Source organism: Anabrus simplex, chromosome 10 (assembly GCF_040414725.1).
Source record: "Anabrus simplex isolate iqAnaSimp1 chromosome 10, ASM4041472v1, whole genome shotgun sequence".
Classification (NCBI taxonomy): Eukaryota; Metazoa; Arthropoda; class Insecta; order Orthoptera; family Tettigoniidae; genus Anabrus; species Anabrus simplex.
Window position 1 is genome coordinate 30,905,586 of NC_090274.1, and position 18,868 is coordinate 30,924,453.

The following is an 18,868-nucleotide window of genomic DNA, read 5'->3' on the forward strand; positions in this document are numbered from 1 at the left end:
TTTCCATGTCTAACCAGATCCTGCAAGTTGGTCTTAAGTCGAAACACTGATTTAAGATATTTAAAGAAGAATGTGGTATTAAACTGTATTGACTAATCAAATTTAAACAAAGTTAACAGCTGATCTACTAGCCAATACTTTTTAGTTTTGTTACAATATTATACATCTGTTCATTGATTTCCTCCATTACATTTTACTGGTGGGAGTACATGTTAAGAAATGAGAAAAGTGTGCAAAAATGATGTGAAACAATACCAAAGTAGCCAAGATGAGAGGAGAATCTTTCCTGTCTGCTTGCTAGGAATCTAGAAGTATTTTACTAAAATAAGCAAAATTTAAACCCAGACTAAGGTAAGTCTATCTGGGAAATGTGACCATTGTCTGTGTTCCTATTGGCCAGAGTAGTTTGCTACTATCTCTGATGCAGGTTGCATCATGTGGCAGTAGGGTTGCCATATTCTGCAAAAGCAATGAAACCAAAAAGTTTGCATGGCTTGTGCCGAATGTATCCATGACGTGAATGGGAGTGAAATTCACAGGGTGGTGTTATTTTTTTTAGCTAGACCAATGATCTTCCCGCTAGCCAATACGGTCGCAGGGAGTAGGGGCCCGTGTGTGGGCTTACACCCCCGGAATAGTGATTTGACTAGTGTAATACTTCGTCGCCAGGCTGAGTGGCTAATACGATTAAGGTGCTGGCCTTCTGACCCCAGCTTTGCAGGTTTAATCCCAGTGGTATTTGAAGGTGCTCAAATACATCAGCCTTGTGTCGGTTGATTTACTGGCGCGTAAAATTACTGCAGGACTAAATTCATACACCTCGGCGTCTCAAACCGTAAAAGTAGTTAGTGAGATGTAAAGCCAATAACATAATTATTATAAATACTTTGTCAGCTCATATTCGGAAACTATCAACTCGAGTTGGAAGTTGACCACGCAGGAGAGTGATACCATCTTGTGAAAGAGGTGAGCGAGAGAAATCAAAATGTTTTTTGTATTCACACAGTTTATTTCTTTTACTCAAACCAATATGACTGGATATACAGGCTGCTCGTTTGAGGTATGAGTTAAATAGGCCCCTTTAAACAAGCATCACAATCATTTGAGGCATAAAAATGAAAGCAAATTTTATTCATAATAGGTACTCAAATAGTAATAATGTATTTCTTCCAGAAATTACATAAATGTTGGATTAACACTGGCTGGCAGTTGAAGGAAAAATGTGAAAAGAAATAAGAAAACAAACATTCTTCATTTTTCTCAAAATATACACAAACCAAGTAATAGTTTCAACCTTTTGTAAAGAAACCTATTTTGATAAAATTTATACTAAGATTAAAGGAAAAATCTCAATTAGAAAGTAACTGTTTTCATGTTTAGATTAAGAATCAATCAATAAATAGAAAGCACTCGACCGCACTCCAGGCTACTCCGGACATTTCATACGTTTCTTTACTAAGAGTTGATTTGAGTAGAAATATTCATTCATCTCATAACCGCCCCAGACCAATGGTCTTGTCACTAGCTACAACTAAGTAGGTAGACTTGTGTGGCATGTTCTTACACCGTGCAAGTTGTGCCATGTTAGCATGGATATGTTTTGGGCTGGGAATCTATCTGGAATTAGCACGGACACTGTGGTAATCGGTGTTCGGCATCATCTTCCTCACGTTGTTACCTTGTGCCAGAACAATGCCTTTTATATACAATAGGTACAAATGGTGCCTTGTTTTAAGAGTGTTTCCACAGGCTTTGACTGGCACTTCATGTAGGTCGCAGCAAAGCATCGTACACACAGTTACGTTGCCAAAGGCAGCAGAATTTTTCTCATAATACTTATCTTGTGAATATTTTTGGTCATGAAATTTCTGTGCGCTATATCGGCAACCGTTTTGTTGGGCGATGATCTTGACATGGCACGGGAATGTTGTGTACTGGATCAACTGTCATATTGGTGGATGCAGATCATGATGCTACGCATTTCTTTGGATTTGCAGAACTCTTCTATCTCCTCTATCGTAAGAGGCTACTAAGAGGGGAACAACCAGAAAATATATACTCGTTCTCTCGTCTTCTAAGCCCAAAACATATCCATAATTCTATCCTTTTCCATTTTTTTGATTCCTAATCTCTCTTTAACCCCTGTTTGTAAAGTTTCACCATTTCCTCAATACAACTGTCTTGCTACCAATGGGAGTACAAAGTTCTCCCCAGAAATTTTCGTCAGCTGGGTGGCAGAAATGAATAGCCGGGCAGGGAATACTTCGTTAAAAATGAATATGCTAAAATTTCAATTTATTCCCCTCAGGGTGTTAACAGTAATATCAGACAGGTAAACATTATCTGCAAAATATAACTATTTTAGTGTTATCATCACAAACAAGACATAACAGAGTAATGTGAACTTCTAGTGTTCTACTGCTCGTTACTTTCTTTTTTTTTTCTTTCAAGTTCCTTTATGTTACATCGACACAGATAGGTCTTATGGCGAGGATGAGATAAGAAGGGGCTAGGAGTGGGAAGAAAGTGGCCGTGGCTTTAATTAAGGTACAGCCTCAGCATTTGCCTGGTGTGAAAATGAGAAACCACAGAAAACCATCTTCAGGGCCGACGGTAGGGTTCGACTACTGTTCGTTGATAATCATGTAAGACCGGAGCTTACCATTTGGTTGCTGCGGAGTGCCATATGGGTTTGTGAAGTCATGCGGAATCGGATGCTGGCAAGATGTGGTGTTTACAGTGCACTATGTCTTCTGGTATGGGCTACAGCAATTTTGTTACTTTCATTGATCTGTCTCAGCTTTATCCTTGGCTTTGACAAAATGAAAGTGACTGAGGTATGAGTGATGCTAGTAATGCCATTCCTTCTACAGCCAGTCCCTGCTATGAATGGTGTGAAAATATTGCTCGCAGGGTCGGTTGGTGCATGCATTTCAGTGGGCTTGGCAGACTGATATGTAATAGCAACTTCTGGCTGGATGAGGAAAGCAACGGGAAACTACCTCACTCCTCATTTCCCTAGTACGCCTCTCCAGTGATGCCCAGGCCATCTATGACAGCTGATGGCGGAGCTGTTGAGGACCCAACCAGCCTTCGGGCTGAGGACTAAACATACATACACATCATGTAAATAAACAGTTTTACAGTATGTACATTTTAATTTGGAGCACCCAGTGATTCAATATGTATGAATATTATATAATTATCAATTTCTAGGTTATGTTAGCCGGGCGGCCTGTATAAAGTATAAAAGGAGCAGGGTGTTGCGCCCATGAAAAGGGTCCTAGGGAGAACACTGGAGTAACACGCATATTGACTTGATAGCCTTTGAACCAGCAAGCAAGCAAGGACTGATCCTAGATCTCACAGTACACTTCAAGTTGCTCATTGGCCAGCCTGAAGAGGTGGACGCTGAAAAGAAGAAGATTTAACAGCCAAACATTAACTATTATACTGTAAAAGCAAATGTCACCTAGACAACATCTCCTTCCATGGACTCGACGATCAATGCTCGAGGCACAATTCCTAAATTTCTTATACAGCTGTGAGATTCTCTTGGTCTCAACCAGGTACGACATCTCTTGTCACAATACGAGGTTCAATAACCCTCCGCAATCTTCACATAAAATTTGACAAACTGTACATCATATTATATTTCCTCATTTATTCCTGGGCCTTGTGTTCTTTGCTATCGTTTCTATCCAACACATTCTAGCAAATTCACCAATGACTTTGAAGACATAATACTGCATTTTGTAATCAATATACTTTTGTCCTTGTGGCAGCCTCCTCATGGGGGAAGTTGTATTAACTAAGTAATTAATAAATTATTGCCATCACCACTGATCTGGATTTAGGGCAGTCGCCCAGGTGGTTGACTCCCTATCAAATGTTTACCTAGACTTTTCTTAAATGATTTCAAAGAAGTTGGAAATTTATGAAACATCTCCCTTGGTAAATTATTCCTATCCAAATTCCTCATCCTATAAACAAATATTTGACCAAATTTGTCCTCCTGAATTCCAATTCCAACTTTATCTTCATATTATAATCTTTCCTAATTTTAAAAACTCCATTCATGCTCATTTATCTACTAATGGCATACCAGCCATCTCTTTGCTGGCAGCTGGGAATGTACCATGCAGTCGGGCAGCCCATCTCCTTACTCCCAAGTTTTCCAAGCCCAAGGTTTGCAGCATTTTCATAACTAATCTTTTGTCAGAAAGCACCCTCAACAAATCATGCTGCTTTCCTTAGGATCTTTTTCAGTTCTTGAATCAACTAATCCTGGTGAGTGTCCCATACTCTAATTGGGGTTTTACCTGTGACTTGTACAACCTCTCCTTCACATCGCTACAACTCTTAAATACCCTCATAACCATTGAAAGAGATCTATAACTTTTTTTTTTACAAGCCCATTAATGTTATTATATTACCCTAATGAAGATCTTTCCTTATATTGACACCTAGATACTTAAATTGATCCCCATGATATCCATCAACATTGTAATTAAAAATGAGAGGATTTTACCTCGTGGTGAAACTGACAACCTCAGTTGCACCCTGTTATCCATCATGCCATTCAATATCCGATGCCCATCTCTCAACATTGTTGAAGTCTTTCTGTAGTCTCTCATAAACTGACTCCAGTTCGTTACTTATATCATTTATATACATACATACATTATCATTATAGACTGTTATGCCTTTCAGCGTTCCTCTGCAAGCCTCTGTGAATTTACTAAACATTGCCACAATCCCCTATTTGCAACTAGTGCTGTGGCCTCATTTAGTTCTATACCTCTTATCTTTAAATCGTTAGAAACTGAGTCTAACCATCGTCGTCTTGGTCTCCCTCTACTTCTCTTACCCTCCATAGCAGAGTCCATTATTCTCCTAGGTAACCTATCCTCTTCCATTCGCCTCACATGACCCCACCACCGAAGCCGGTTTATGCGTACAGCTTCATCCATCGAGTTCATTCCTAAATTAGTCTTTATCTCCTCATTCCGAGTACCCTCCTGTCATTGTTCCCACCTGTTTGTACCAGCAATAATTCTTGCTACTTTCATGTCTGCTACTTCTGACTTATGAATAAGATATCCTGAGTCCACCCAGCTTTCGCTCCCGTAAAGCAAAGTTAGTCTGAAAACAGACCGATGTAAAGATAGTTTCGTCTGGGAGGTGACTTCCTTCTTATAGAATACTGTTGATCGCAACTGCGAGCTCACTGCATTAGCTTTACTACACATTGATTCAATCTCACTTACTATATTACCATCCTGGGAAGACACACACCCTAAATACTTGAAATTATCGACCTGTTCTAGCTTTGTATCACCATCTGACATTCAATTCTGTTGAATTTCTTACCTATTGACATCAATTTAGTCTTCAAAAGGCTAATTATCACACCATACTCATTGCACCTATTTTCAAGTTCCAAGATATTAGACTGCAGGCTTTCGGCACAATCTGCCATTAAGACCAAGTTGTCAGCATAGGCCAGACTGCTTACTACATTTCCACCGAACTGAATCCCTCCCTATTATTTTATACCTTTCAGCAGATGATCCATGTAAACTACGAACAACAGAGGTGAGAGATTACTGCCTTGTCTAACCTCTGTAAGTACCCTGAACCAAGAACTCATTCTACCATCAATTCTCACCGAAGCCCAATTGTCAACATACTGTAAACGCCTTTGATTGATTTTAATAATCTACCTTTAATTCCATAGTCCCCCCAGTATGGCTAACATCTTTTCCCTCGGCACCCTGTGATATGCTTTCTCTAGATCTACAAAACATAAACACAACTGCCTATTACTCCTGTAGTATTTTTCAATTACCTGGCGCATACTGGAAGAAGAAGAAGAAGATTAGCTTTAAGAAACACATTATAATTTTCACATACTGTTTGTTAGACAACCCACTGATTAGAGTTTGCTTGCCTTCCCCTATTTTCTTTTTCACCCATTCTCACCCCCTAAGCCGAACTACCTATCAGACTTCATTGAAAACCCTTCCTAAACTCTCGCAGTAGTAATCAGAACAAATTGTGAAATTATCAGCAAAATTGGTCGATTAGTTTTTGAGTCTATAAAGGACAACACAAAGAAACATTAATTTATATATAGAGAGAAAATTAATCAAGCCGGCCCTGCAGTGTAGTGGTAGAGTGCCTGCCTCTTACCCAGGGGCTCCGGGTTCGATTCCTGGCCAGGTCAGGAATTTTTACCTGCATCTGAGGGCTGGTTCAAGATCCACTCAGCCTACGTGATTACAATTGAGGAGCTATCTGACGGTGAGATGGCGACCCCGGTCAAGGAAGCCAAGAATAACGGCCAAGAGGATCCGTCGTGCTGTAATAACTGCAATAGCAAGAAACCCCTAGCACCCCTAAGGAAAGGGGGTGAAATGAAAAAATCTGAAAATGACAGATATTAGTGGCAAATCCATGGTCTTTGGGATAGCTAGATGAACTGTGAGACTTTCAATGCGTTTAAGTCAAAGTTCATTCCTAATCAATATGGGGGTTAGAAAGGATGAAAAGGAATGTCCAAAATCACCAAGAGTATGGTTGTATGCGTGTATGTTCCAGCATAGCTCTCAAACAAACATGGTACACATATAACTTACTGTTTGGTAAAACACCCCTACGGGCGGAGGTGAAATATTAAAATAATAGGAAATTACCAATATTATGTATGAAAACAATGTTAATAGTTATGTGTTTTCTTTTGATTTTAAATAAACGGTTCAGAAACATCTAATGTGGTTGAATTAATAAACATGGGGGAAGCCATGGGCAACTGCTAATATGGAATAAAGATGTACTAATAAAGGCCAAAGAAGTAATATACAACGGATATTACTTACCTGTAATGGTATACGCAGCAGAAACCTGGACAATGACTAGGAGAGATGAGAGCACAGTATAGGCAGTTGAAATGAAATTCCTGAGGAGTATGGTACAGAAGACAAGGAGGGACAGAGTGAGAAAGGAGCTAAATGTGCAAAAACTAAATGACAAAGTGGAGCAGAACAGACTGAGCTGGTTTGGACAGGTCAAGTGGATGAAAGAAGAAAAACTTCCAAGACAAGCACTGGAAAGACAGATGACAAGGAAGAGAGAATGAGGGAAAGCAAGATTATGATGGATGGACTCTGTGAAAAACAGCATAGGACAACCTGGACTGGAACACAGTATTGGATGAGGAATGGTGGAGAGAAACCATACTTGCCCCCACCTGGTGTCAAATGGAAACTCATGATGATGATGATTATTAATTCCTCTGGCTTGGAGATTGGGTGTTTGTATTGGTCTTGATACACATCTCTTAATCTGCAAACAACATGCCAAACCAACCACCAAAGAAACAAACTGCAGTGAATACAACCCTTCATCTAGGGTTAGTGTAAGTAGAGGCATCTGGCTATAAAACTCGGTTTAATCCATATCAAAAGTCATCCCTTATGAACTAGGAAAAAGGTCAGGAAGAATAGGAACTTGGCACTAACAATACAAATTTGTGAATATCTCTTTTATCATAACCTGTGCGGTAAAAATATACGAAACGTGATGTTTCTACAACATTTCTCATCACAGGCGAACTTTCTGGAGATATTTAGAAGTAAGAGAAAACAGTAACAATCATGAAGATCTCTGTTTTTACTATTCGCAAGGTAGAAGTTGATGAGAAAATTACACACTGCCAGTAAATAAATAAAATAAAAAAAACATAACACTTGGATGTTTTCAAATAATATGACTTTAATGAACCCTAAATCTATATATATAAAATAAGAGTTTTCTGTACATTGGTCAGAATTTGAAAATAATGGTATTTCTGTATCGGTCATGTCCATAGTAACAAGAAAATATACTTTTTACTTTTCCGTAATTTCTGTCTGTTTGTATGTATGTACACGCATCACGAGAAAACGGCTGAAGAGAATTTAATGAAAATCGGTATGTAAAGTCGGGGGATGAGCCGCTACAATCTAGGCTATAAATCATTTTATTCACGCTGAGTAAAATGGTAGTTTAGGGGAAGGCCTTAAATTTAATTATCGAATATTTATATTATTAGCAGTCCTATCGATAAATACTATATAACTAAAGTTATATAGAATTCAATTTCCAATAATTTATGTCTTATACATTTTTACCATACCGGCTCTGATAACACAGATATTAATGAATTTGTATTTTTGTTGCTAAGTCCATATCAACGCCGAGCCACAAGAAAATGGGTTAACAGAATTTGATGAAAACCGCTATATAGAGTTGGGGAATAAGAAACTACAGTCTAAGCTGTAAATAATTTTATTTTCCAGAGATGAAATAGTAGTTTAGGGGAAGGCGCTTGAAATTTAATTTTTAAATACCGGTACCTATGTTATTGGTGCCATTGAAAAGTATGGTACTACATAACAAAAGTTATAGACAATACACTTTCTGATCATTTATGTTTCATTCAGTTTTACTGTACCGACTATGATAAGAGTGGTATTTGAGAAGGCCTACAATATCCAAAGCGCATAACACTGATCAACAATAACTTTACATTGACCATTGTTTGTTGTGATGTTCTTCGTGCCGCTCAACTCCGACAGATGGGATTACTACTGTGTACCGAGTATAACAGCCTGACTGAACATTGGCGGAAATAGCTAGGGAGTTGGAAAACTTTCTTCTTTAGCATGCCACTCCTCTGGTTCATACATTTTCTGATACTGCAGGTACGTAACACACTGGTTCATCATAGCATTCAAGCTATTCAATCACTACTCTGAGGCACTGATTGGAATGAGTAGTGTGCATAATTAATGGAATAATGACAGCGGAGTGATCATGGCAGTCTGCGACCTGGTTGTTCCAGGTCTGGAACTTTGGACTGTTCGTTGAAAGTGAGGAAGTGTGCGGTTTTTCATTTGATCGAGTATTTTGTATGATAACATTGCTCTCAATCTCTACATTCCTACTGACGTTTATGTAATGACCTATGTTGAATTCAGTTAGGAAAACCACCAAGTCAGTCTTTCTGAGAATCCCGTAGCAAAGCACGGGTACATCAGCTAGTGAAATTATAAAATACAATAAATCTTTTTATTCTCCTTACCACTTACCCCACACCCTAATAGGGTCACAAGTGCAAACTGTACTGTACAAATGCTCTTGGCTTTGTTTTACAGCCAGGTGTCATTTCTGACATCAACCCTATTAAGTGGAGGGATGTAATCAGTATTACTTGTTTCTGTGATGTGGTGTGTATAGGGACAAACAAACACTCAGAGGAGTTAGCCAAGAGTGGTTAAAATGCCCTGCCTGGCCAGGAATCAAAACTGGGACCCTCTGAACCAAAGGGAACAATATTGACCAATTCAGCCAAGGAGCCGGACATAAATTGGATGGTGTTATGAATCAACTGACCAAGTGCTAAAATTGATTTGTTTAGATTACTGTTCTATCTGGTAGCTAAAGGTGTACACTTTATATAGTTTATTGTTCGGACTTTTGCTCTCAACATGGTTTCGCAGGAAATTAATTTTGACCAAATGTCAACCTCTCAATCATTCAATTAAAGGTTTGCATCGAGTGGCTACAGGTATTTATGAAAGAGATCTGTAGACAAATATGATCACTATAACACAAGAGTGGCATTTGACAGAACATTATCCCGTATTTACCCCTTAAAATCAATCAATCAAATCAATCACTACTGATCTGCATTTAGGGCAGTCGCCCAGGTGGCAGATTCCTAGCCTTTTCTTAAATTACTGCAAAGAAACTGGAAATTTATTGAACATCCACTTGGTAAGTTATTTCAATCCCTAACTCCCCTTCCTATAAACAAATATTTGCCCCAATTTGTCCTCTTGAATTCCAGCTTTATCTTCATATTGTGATCTTTCCTACTTTTAAAGACACCATCCAAACTTATTTGTCTACTGATGTTCTCCCAAGTCTTCCCAGCCCAAACTTTGCAACATTTTTGGAACGCTACTCTTTTGTCGGAAATCGCCCAGAACAAATCGAGCTGCTTTTCTTTGGATTTTTTCCAGTTCCTGAATCAAGTAATCCTGGTAAGGGTCCCATACACTGGAACCATGCTCAAGTTGAAGTCTCACCAGAGATAAATATGCTCTCTCCTTTACATCCTTAGTACAACCCCTAAATACCCTCATAACCATGTGCAGAGATCTGTACCCTTTATTTATAATCATATTTATGTGATTACCCCAACAAAGATCTTTCCTTGTATTAAATGCACAATTTTATTATTTCTTTTAAATATGATGTTTTTTCATTCCAAAAGTAGTACATTATTATCAGAAAAATATTTGTCAAAATAAATATAATTTTTTTATTTAGTTGGATCAGTCAAAATGTTAGGAGTTTTGAATGCTTTACGAACTGGTATGTGCAAAGCTGTATGATTACTTTAGCTATTGCTGGACTTACGTCTTGCTCCTTGATCGGCATTTAAAAAAATGTTAAAGTTTGATGACAGGAACTTCAAGAATAACTTCTGATAAACACTCCTTTCAATGTTGTATTTTTAGTGTTAATGCACATGCTTGTTTATTAACTTTATACTTCGCTTTTTTTTTTTTTTTAAAGGCTGAAAGGACCGAAAAATGTACCTTTTATGTCTTAATCCTTAAAGTTTCGAACAGACATATTAATGTACATTTTCTTGTACTCTTAAGTCAATACGGAAAAACCAAGCAAGAGATTCTTATATTGCTGGCAGAGAGTTACGGCAGAAAAGATTAAAAATGATGTAAAGACCGGCATGCCAACATTGTACGACATGGAATGATGAAATAACTTTCTCCTGCCCTTCAAAAATCAGTAACCAGCAAGCCTGAGCATCCATCATTATGATTCACTCTTGTGCAGTGGTCCATCAAAATGTTTATATATTCGTCATGGTTTTTCTTTTTAACACCATTAAGAAAGTATTTTCTTACAACCATACATACAGTAACCAGACATCCCTCTTTTTGTACATGTCCCACTGTCCTACAAAATGGCTTTAGCGTCCTGCTTTCATAGAATTCAATTTAAATTTTCAGCTTTCCAAAAATTTATTTAGGAGGAATCAGTGGACGTTGGCATCCATTCACCCCAGTTTCACAAGAAATTGGAATGTCGGGAAACACAGCAAGATTTTTTTGCTATTTGCTTTACGTCGCACCGACACAGATACGTCCTACGGCGACGATGGGATAGGAAAGGTCAAGGAGTGGAAAGGAAACAGCGATGGCCCTAATTAAGGCACAGCTCCAGCATTTGCCTGGTGCGAAAATGGGAAACCACGGAAAACCATCTTCAGGGCTGCCGACAGTGGGATTCGAACCCACTATCTCCCGGATGCAAGCTCACAGCTGCGCGACCCTAACCGGATGGCCAAGTCGCCTGGTACACACACACAGCGAGACTAGCAATCATGTTCTACTTTTATTTTATACAAATAATCGTGAAGTCTATGTGGTCTGACACACTGGTTAGCCAGTTCGAGTCCTGTTGATCGAAAAAATTTCACCTTTAGAATGTTGGCCGAGTAGGTTGGAGAGGTGGTGGTATATAATTTTTAATCACTAGATTGCATACCCAAAGCTTGGATTAACTTCCAAACCTCTCTGCATTGCTCATTTGGAGTGAAGGCATATGACACTGTTGATGGTGATTTGTCCGTTGGATGGGGACGTAAATCCTTGAGCAGGTTGCTATGTGGTATTTGACAGGAGTAGGCTATGTGCCAGCATCAGGTTTCAACCTCTCCTCTCCTACTATCCTATAATACATAATTAAATTAATCTCGTTAACTCCTCCGATGAGGTTAACTTCAGGAAGGGCATCTGGTCGTTGTTGGGAATCTTTGAACATGTCCATAAAATGTCAATCTTCGTTTTCAAATGTCTGCTGCCAGGTTGGGCAGTTTCTTTGTTGCTTTATGAGATTCCAGTCTGTGTCCATCTTCAGTTCTTTCTGGACCAAGAATTTTCCTCATGATCTTTTGTTCTTCCTTCAGAATGTTCTCTCCCTTTTTCTATAGAGTACCATTGTTTCACTCGGGTATAAAACTTCAGGTCTGATCACAGCATTGAAGTGCCTGATCTTTGTGTGTGTGTGGACATGTATATTTTGTTGTAAATGTCGCATGTGCTCCAGTACGTTCTCTTGAGTTTCTGTAGGCAGAATTTCTGTGCTTCCTTTTCTAACCCTGTTGGTTCTACAATTCCACCAAGGTAACTGAAGTGTGGAAACACTGGATAAATCATGGTTTACAAGCAGTTTTGATTCGTAAGAGCAAAGACAACACTACCCCAGGTGGTAGCCAATCCACCCGTCAATGGACGGCAACCGGACAATCCGATTCTGGGGTCCTGGGCTATCACAAGTACACAGAAAGTCAAAGATTTCTGGCACACTACCACTGAAGACAGATTCTGTTTAAATATTTTAAACTCTTAAACAGCATTAATCTTCTGAGATACTTATGGTTAATGGATCTTCATTTCCATACCCTTATTATCATAATGATTGTAAATAGCACAAAAGTGTTGCTTTCCCTATTTACAAGGCTGAGAAATAAAAGGAATTAATTTGTCATACACATTAATGTATGAATAGGCATTTTATTCTGTGTTGTCGCAGTTCATTGTTTTGATCTTCTCCCTGTAGATCATTCCTATTTTAATTATTTCTATATGACCCTATGACATATTTTGAAATCTGTACAATCTAATTTGACAACATATGTGCTATGTTATAAGGCAAGGCACTTCACTGCTGCTTACTTCTCTGAAAATATTGATACGATGCTTTGCCAGCAACGCTAACCGATCGAGAAAAGAACCAATCGTTTCTTCATGTGATGATGCACTGAAAAAATATCTATTCTAAATATCTTCCTTTTGATTACAGCACAATGTGGCTACCCTGAACTTGCCAAGAGGACAGTCAAATTGTTGATGACCATTTCAATTACATATTATTATGGGATCAAGGGATTTCAAGACTTCTATGTATCAAACACCTTAACAGACTGTGTAGAGGGCGACGTAAAGCAAAATTCAGCCTGGTATAAATAAACTGGTCTGAGTGATGCTACCTCATTAATATTAATCTTTGTTCCATTTATTCTACTCCCTTTTTGAAATTACAATACAATATATATTGCTAATTCCTTACCTCATGAAAATCAGTGCTTCAAAAATTAAATATAATTGTCCAGTAATCTGCATCTTAAGGTCAATGAAACAGATACTCATCAAGTAAAAACATTTACTTACCAACTGGAGATTCTACTACAACTAAATCTTGCTCCCAAAAAACATGTTTCTTGTCTGTGTATATCTGTAAATATTGTGTACTTGTATATATGTACAGTATCTAACTTGATATCATACACCAAGAATAATAATACTTACCAAGGCAAAAATAAATCACAGAAGATGGTAGATGCTCAACTGAAATCAGCTGCCAGATAGCTCAAGCCAAAAAAATGCATACTGTGCACTTCCCCCACGAGACTTTTGCTACGTCCGAGGATCTTAAGAGCATTCATCTGGACTATATTATTATATGCATCAGAAACATTAAATAAAAGCAATCCCAGCAGATGGCAGCAAAAATAACTAATTCCCAAGTCTTACAAATGATGAGATAGAAGAAATCACTGCTCAAAACAATTAATAATATTTAATATTAAACACAATGTGTACATATGATTTTAAAAAAATTGAAATTCACTGTCAGTACAAGGTTTCATTTTTTGCATAATGAGAAAGAAGTAGTGTTCTTTGTGTGCAGTCAAACAGGTGGTATAGTGAACAATGTGAGCCACATATTTCACAAAAACAGTCACTGGATACCTGGTGAAAACCTTTCTTGTTACAATACGGTGATGAAAGTAATGAATCGCTCCTCTCGTGTACAGGTGAAGTACCTAAAAATTGGCTGCATTCCATTCATCATTGTTCACTGTGCGAGTATTAAAGAATTCTGGGTCTACTTCTGCAGTTTTCTGGAGTTGTTCATCTAGGAACCTTTTGGTAGCTAGAATTTGTGTCAGATTATAAGTTGTCATCAGGTCTTCTATGAAAATGTTCCTGCTAGCTGGTATACAATTTGATTTAGTAAAAACTTTGAGATGCAGAGTGCTCTTTTTATGTACCTGACTTTAGTTCAGTCTAAAGTTTTCAGATTTCTGTATGAAAGCTATGACCACGTTATCTCAATTGTATATGATGCTACTGGTGCAACTTTCAGATTGAATTGCTGTTCTTACTGAAAGGGAATTGAGATTGTGAATCTCCATTGCAGCCTTTATCCCAGCCACTGCTCTATCTTCAAAGTGCCTTGTGAAAGTGAATCCACAGACTTGTAGAGTCACCCCTAAAAATATGAAAGATTTTACTACCGGTATTTCAACTGTTTGGTTTCCGCAGGTAAATGTACCCGTTGATGACAGTTTCCCTCCTTTCCAGAACTTCATGATCTTCATCTACTCTGGTTTATATGCATTCCACTAGCCTATTAAGCGCTTCCTGTAATGAGCTCTTGCTGTTGCTCAGTGTAACCATATCATCTGCATATAAGTACATATTCATATCTCCAGTTACTTGTAGCACAGTTATCACAGCTGCCACCAAAACCCTCTCTCTCATCTTTCCAAGATCCTCTTTACACTCCTTTCCTTTGGTTGTTTTCTTCTTCATTCTCTACTGCCACCTTCCAATCATGACCCGATATTACTCTACTCCGATCATCTTACTCGTCACTCAGCTCGTCCACTCCCGTTGTTTGCTCAGGCTAAAAAGTGATCTCCAGTTACTACCTTTTGTACTACATCATGTGTGAACATATTAACACGTTGACGACGGCGTATTGTTTTCCGAGTTTATTCATTAGGAACGAAGTGAAAAATCAGAAATACGTGAACTCTAATGGATATATTACATACTATTACATATCTTAAGTACAGCCTATAGGCATTAGGGTCCACTGAGCGCCCGGCGGGTCTCCCTTCCACAAGTAACGCACGGGGTTCACGCGCACTCTGTGACCCGCCGGTGACCTCATGGGAATGCGCTCATTTTACATAATGAAGTAATGGGGAAGAATTTGCAAATTGGAAAATTTAGAGAGGCGTTGGTCGTTGGAATTTTGGGGAACAGTGTGAAAACAGCAGCTACTCTCTCCAATTCTCCCAAACGCCATCATATTTTGAAGGAAACAGAAGAAAAGGATGGCCGAAATAGAAAAGTGCGTAAACGTTGCGTCAGATGTTATGCAGAACTAGTGAGCATCCATGACAGAACTTATGCTCAGAAGCACTGCAAGAAAGTGTCCACGTACTGTGAGGACTGTCCCAAGAAGCCATCTTTGTGCCTGCTTTGTTTCCATAAGCAACACTGAAGTGGTACCTCACACTGTTACATTCATTCCCTTTTTTTTTTTAACCATCAGTGTATTACTTAAACAAAATATTAACTGTTTTAATAATCCATGTGTACGATATAATTTCTTTATATTATGATGCTGTTAAATATTCAATTCCAATACAACCAACAGTTATGATTTTCTGAACAGTGTTAACCTGAATGTCTCTATTCTTATATTTGTAGATATTTTCTTCATAGAAAATGATTTAAGTAATGGAACAAGCATATTGAATAATTTCTTAATTATCCTAGCTCCTATGTACTCCCTGCATGTCCCACTGTACATGAAGTTAGTTTGCCTTATGTAGAGATGAACCAGAAAGGACAAAAGCAAAATCTGTGAATGGCGCGCGATACGGGCTCCAGTATATATATTGTGTCACGAGACCGCCGGCGGGTCTCATAGTCGCCAACGTGTTAAACATCATGGGGCTCAGGGGGTCACTTTGTAGTACGTCCTTCGTTTGTATGACGTTTCTTGACTGAAGATCATCAAAACAATTAAAATCCTACCAAGAAAGTTGGTGGCACGGTTAGGGTCGTGTTATTGTGAGCGTACATTCAGGAGATGGTGGATTTGAATCCCACTGTCGGCAGCCCTGATGATGGTTTGTGGTTTCCCATTTTGACATCAGCCAAATGCTGGGGCTGTACTTTAACTAAGACCATGGCTGTTACCTTCCCAATCCTAGGCCTTTACCGTCCTTACATCGCCGAAAACCTTTGATGTGTTAGTGCGACATTAAACCACTAGCAATTAAAAGCCGACGCCTGTCATATGAAAGGGCCATACCCTACAACACTCGCTGATAAAAATTATAGCAGAGGGCTAAATTACTGAAAAGAAACTAAGAAGAAGGTCAAGGAATAAATTTATAAAATAGATCACGGAGGACACAGGCACAAATAATCACGTTACAATGAAGAAAGCTGCCATTTGAAGAAATTTCATGGCAACGGACCAGTCTTAAGACTGAATACAAGAAAGAAGAATTCCTTACCTAGCCATCAACAAAGAATGTACTAGTTTTCAGAACATGATTAAGGTTTTTTTTCTTCGTAATTTTCCTTATTGTCTTTCGAATTTCAACAGAAGGCACTTAAGGAGGTGGTGTCTCAGAAAAAAGTTTGTGAAAACAATGACACTGATTGATGTTGAAAGTTTTTTATACTGATGAGAAAATGGATACATATCTGAGAAATATATATATATATGTGTATATGTAAACATCTCACAAGGCAGTCAAACATGTCTTTAAAACTTTAATACCAAGCATCTCAAATCAAATGAGACTAATCCTACTGTAATGCTTTTTAAACGTCGTTTGGATAATAAAACACCACACTCGCTTGCTTATAATAAAATACACATCCCTGTATTTCATCAACGATTATTCACTTATGCTGTATATTCTGGATTCCAGAAATAAGGTCGAGTTTTTTATTTATTAATAACTGGCCTGATCTAAAATAAAAAGGCCAATTATGTCGTTTCATCCTAATGTCCAATGTGTCAGGTAACACAGATGGCAGCACAACACCACAATTATTAGCAAGTTTCACTTCATCAGAAGTAAATACTGAAAGAAAAGAAAACACTGTATTAGAAATTTGGATTTAAGTAAGTAAGTAAGTAAGTAAGTAAGTAAGTAAGTAAGTAAGTAATTCGTCTTTATTCGTGGCGAAGTTAGGGCTCAAGGCCCTCTCTTACACTTAACCACAATATTTAAAATGATTAACGTACATATAATATTTAAATGCAACAGATCTTTTAAAATAATATGGTACTAATAGAAAATTTGGAGATTGTAATAAAAGACTATTATAGAATGTACAACACTACAATCTAAGTGTACATGATAATAAATATAAAACTAACACTAGTGATAATAAGAGACGGAAACACAGAAAAAAAACCTATAACTGGCAAATATATTTCTAATTTTTATGAATATATGCTCATTCACGCACTCATTCACACTACACACATCGAAAAGTCAGCTAGAGGTATTCAGAAAGTGATTTCGGCAATCCATCTTAAATCTCCTACGAGAACGCAAATCCCTAATGGTAGCAGGTAGGGTATTCCACAGCCTCGCGGCAGTGACTACAAAGGAGCGGTTGTAGGTCCTGGAGTGACTGAGAGATATTGTTAAACAGGAGCCAGATCGTGTATCGTGGTTATGATAGGAGGAGAGGTAATTAAATTTTGAAGAGAGATAATTCGGTACACCTGTGTTTAGGACTCCATGCAGAAGAGACAACATGTGGAGACTGCGACGCTCATGAACACGAAGCCATGACAACTCCCTGTAATAAGGTGAAATGTGAGAACCATATCGCAGCTTAAATATGAATTGAATACAGGTGTTCAAACTCCGTTCAAGCATCTTGTTACTGTCTTGAGATATGTCCGTAAGTACAGTGTCGCAGTAGTCTAGAATTGGTAAGATTAGGGATTTTACCAGTTGTATTTTAAGATTTTTTGGAAATATAGTAGAGTAGCGTTTGAGAGGAAAAAGGGATTTCTGCACTTTACGGCATGTATTTGTCACTTGTTCAGTCCAGTTGAGGGTCTCAGTCATTATAACGCCTAAGTTTCTTACTGACGTACAATAGGGCACGACGATGTTATTTAAAATAATTGGGGGTACATGTCTACTTTTTAACAAGTTGAGGTTTATTTTGGTACCAAATATAATAGCCTGAGTTTTGTTAGGATTTATTAACAAGCTGTTATTTTTTGCATAGTCATTCAGTCGTCGTAAGTCAAAATTTACTCTGTCAATGGCTACATCTATGTCTTGTGGATATGAGTGATAATAAATCTGAAGATCATCTGCATAGATATGGTACTTGCTATATTTCAATGCGTCCCCTATGTCGTTCACACTAACAAAAAATAAAAGTGGGCCCAAAACCGACCCCTGCGGGACACCTATGGATTTGTTGTGCCATCCTGAGTACATTGTTCCTACTGATACTCGTTGCCGACGGTCAGTGAGGTAGGAGCTAAAAAATTTAAGAGATGTCATATTAAAGTTGAGACTATGGAGTTTCAGCAATAGTAACCCAGGGCTAACTGTGTCAAAGGCGCTGCTTAGGTCTAGTAGTGTTGCTACAGTCACATATCGTTGGTCTATCGCTTGTCTGATGTCGTCCGTAACTAGCAGTAATGCTGTCGCGGTACTATGTCCTTTTTTAAAGCCGGATTGAAAAGGGTCAAGGAGGGAATTTTGGGTCAGGTATACAGTGATTTGTGCATGAATCAGACGTTCGAGTGCTTTTGCGAGGGGTGGCAGGATGGACACAGGGCGGTAATCTGATGGAGAATCCAAGGTATTGTTTTTCGGGATAGGCCTTATTAGTGCGTCTTTCCAAACGTTAGGGAATACTCCATTGCT

At 38.3% G+C, this 18,868-nt stretch overlaps 1 protein-coding gene across 1 annotated transcript in view; it reads right to left on the minus strand.

Moving 5' to 3' along the window:
• Nucleotides 1–16,628: 16,628 nt before the first annotated feature.
• The window catches only part of msl-2 (male-specific lethal 2), a 42,560-nt gene continuing 40,320 nt past the window's right edge, over nt 16,629–18,868 (minus strand). The window contains exon 4 of the mRNA XM_067154343.2: nt 16,629–17,044. The gene's annotated coding sequence lies outside the window, so the exon portion shown is untranslated. The remainder of the gene's footprint in view (nt 17,045–18,868) is intronic.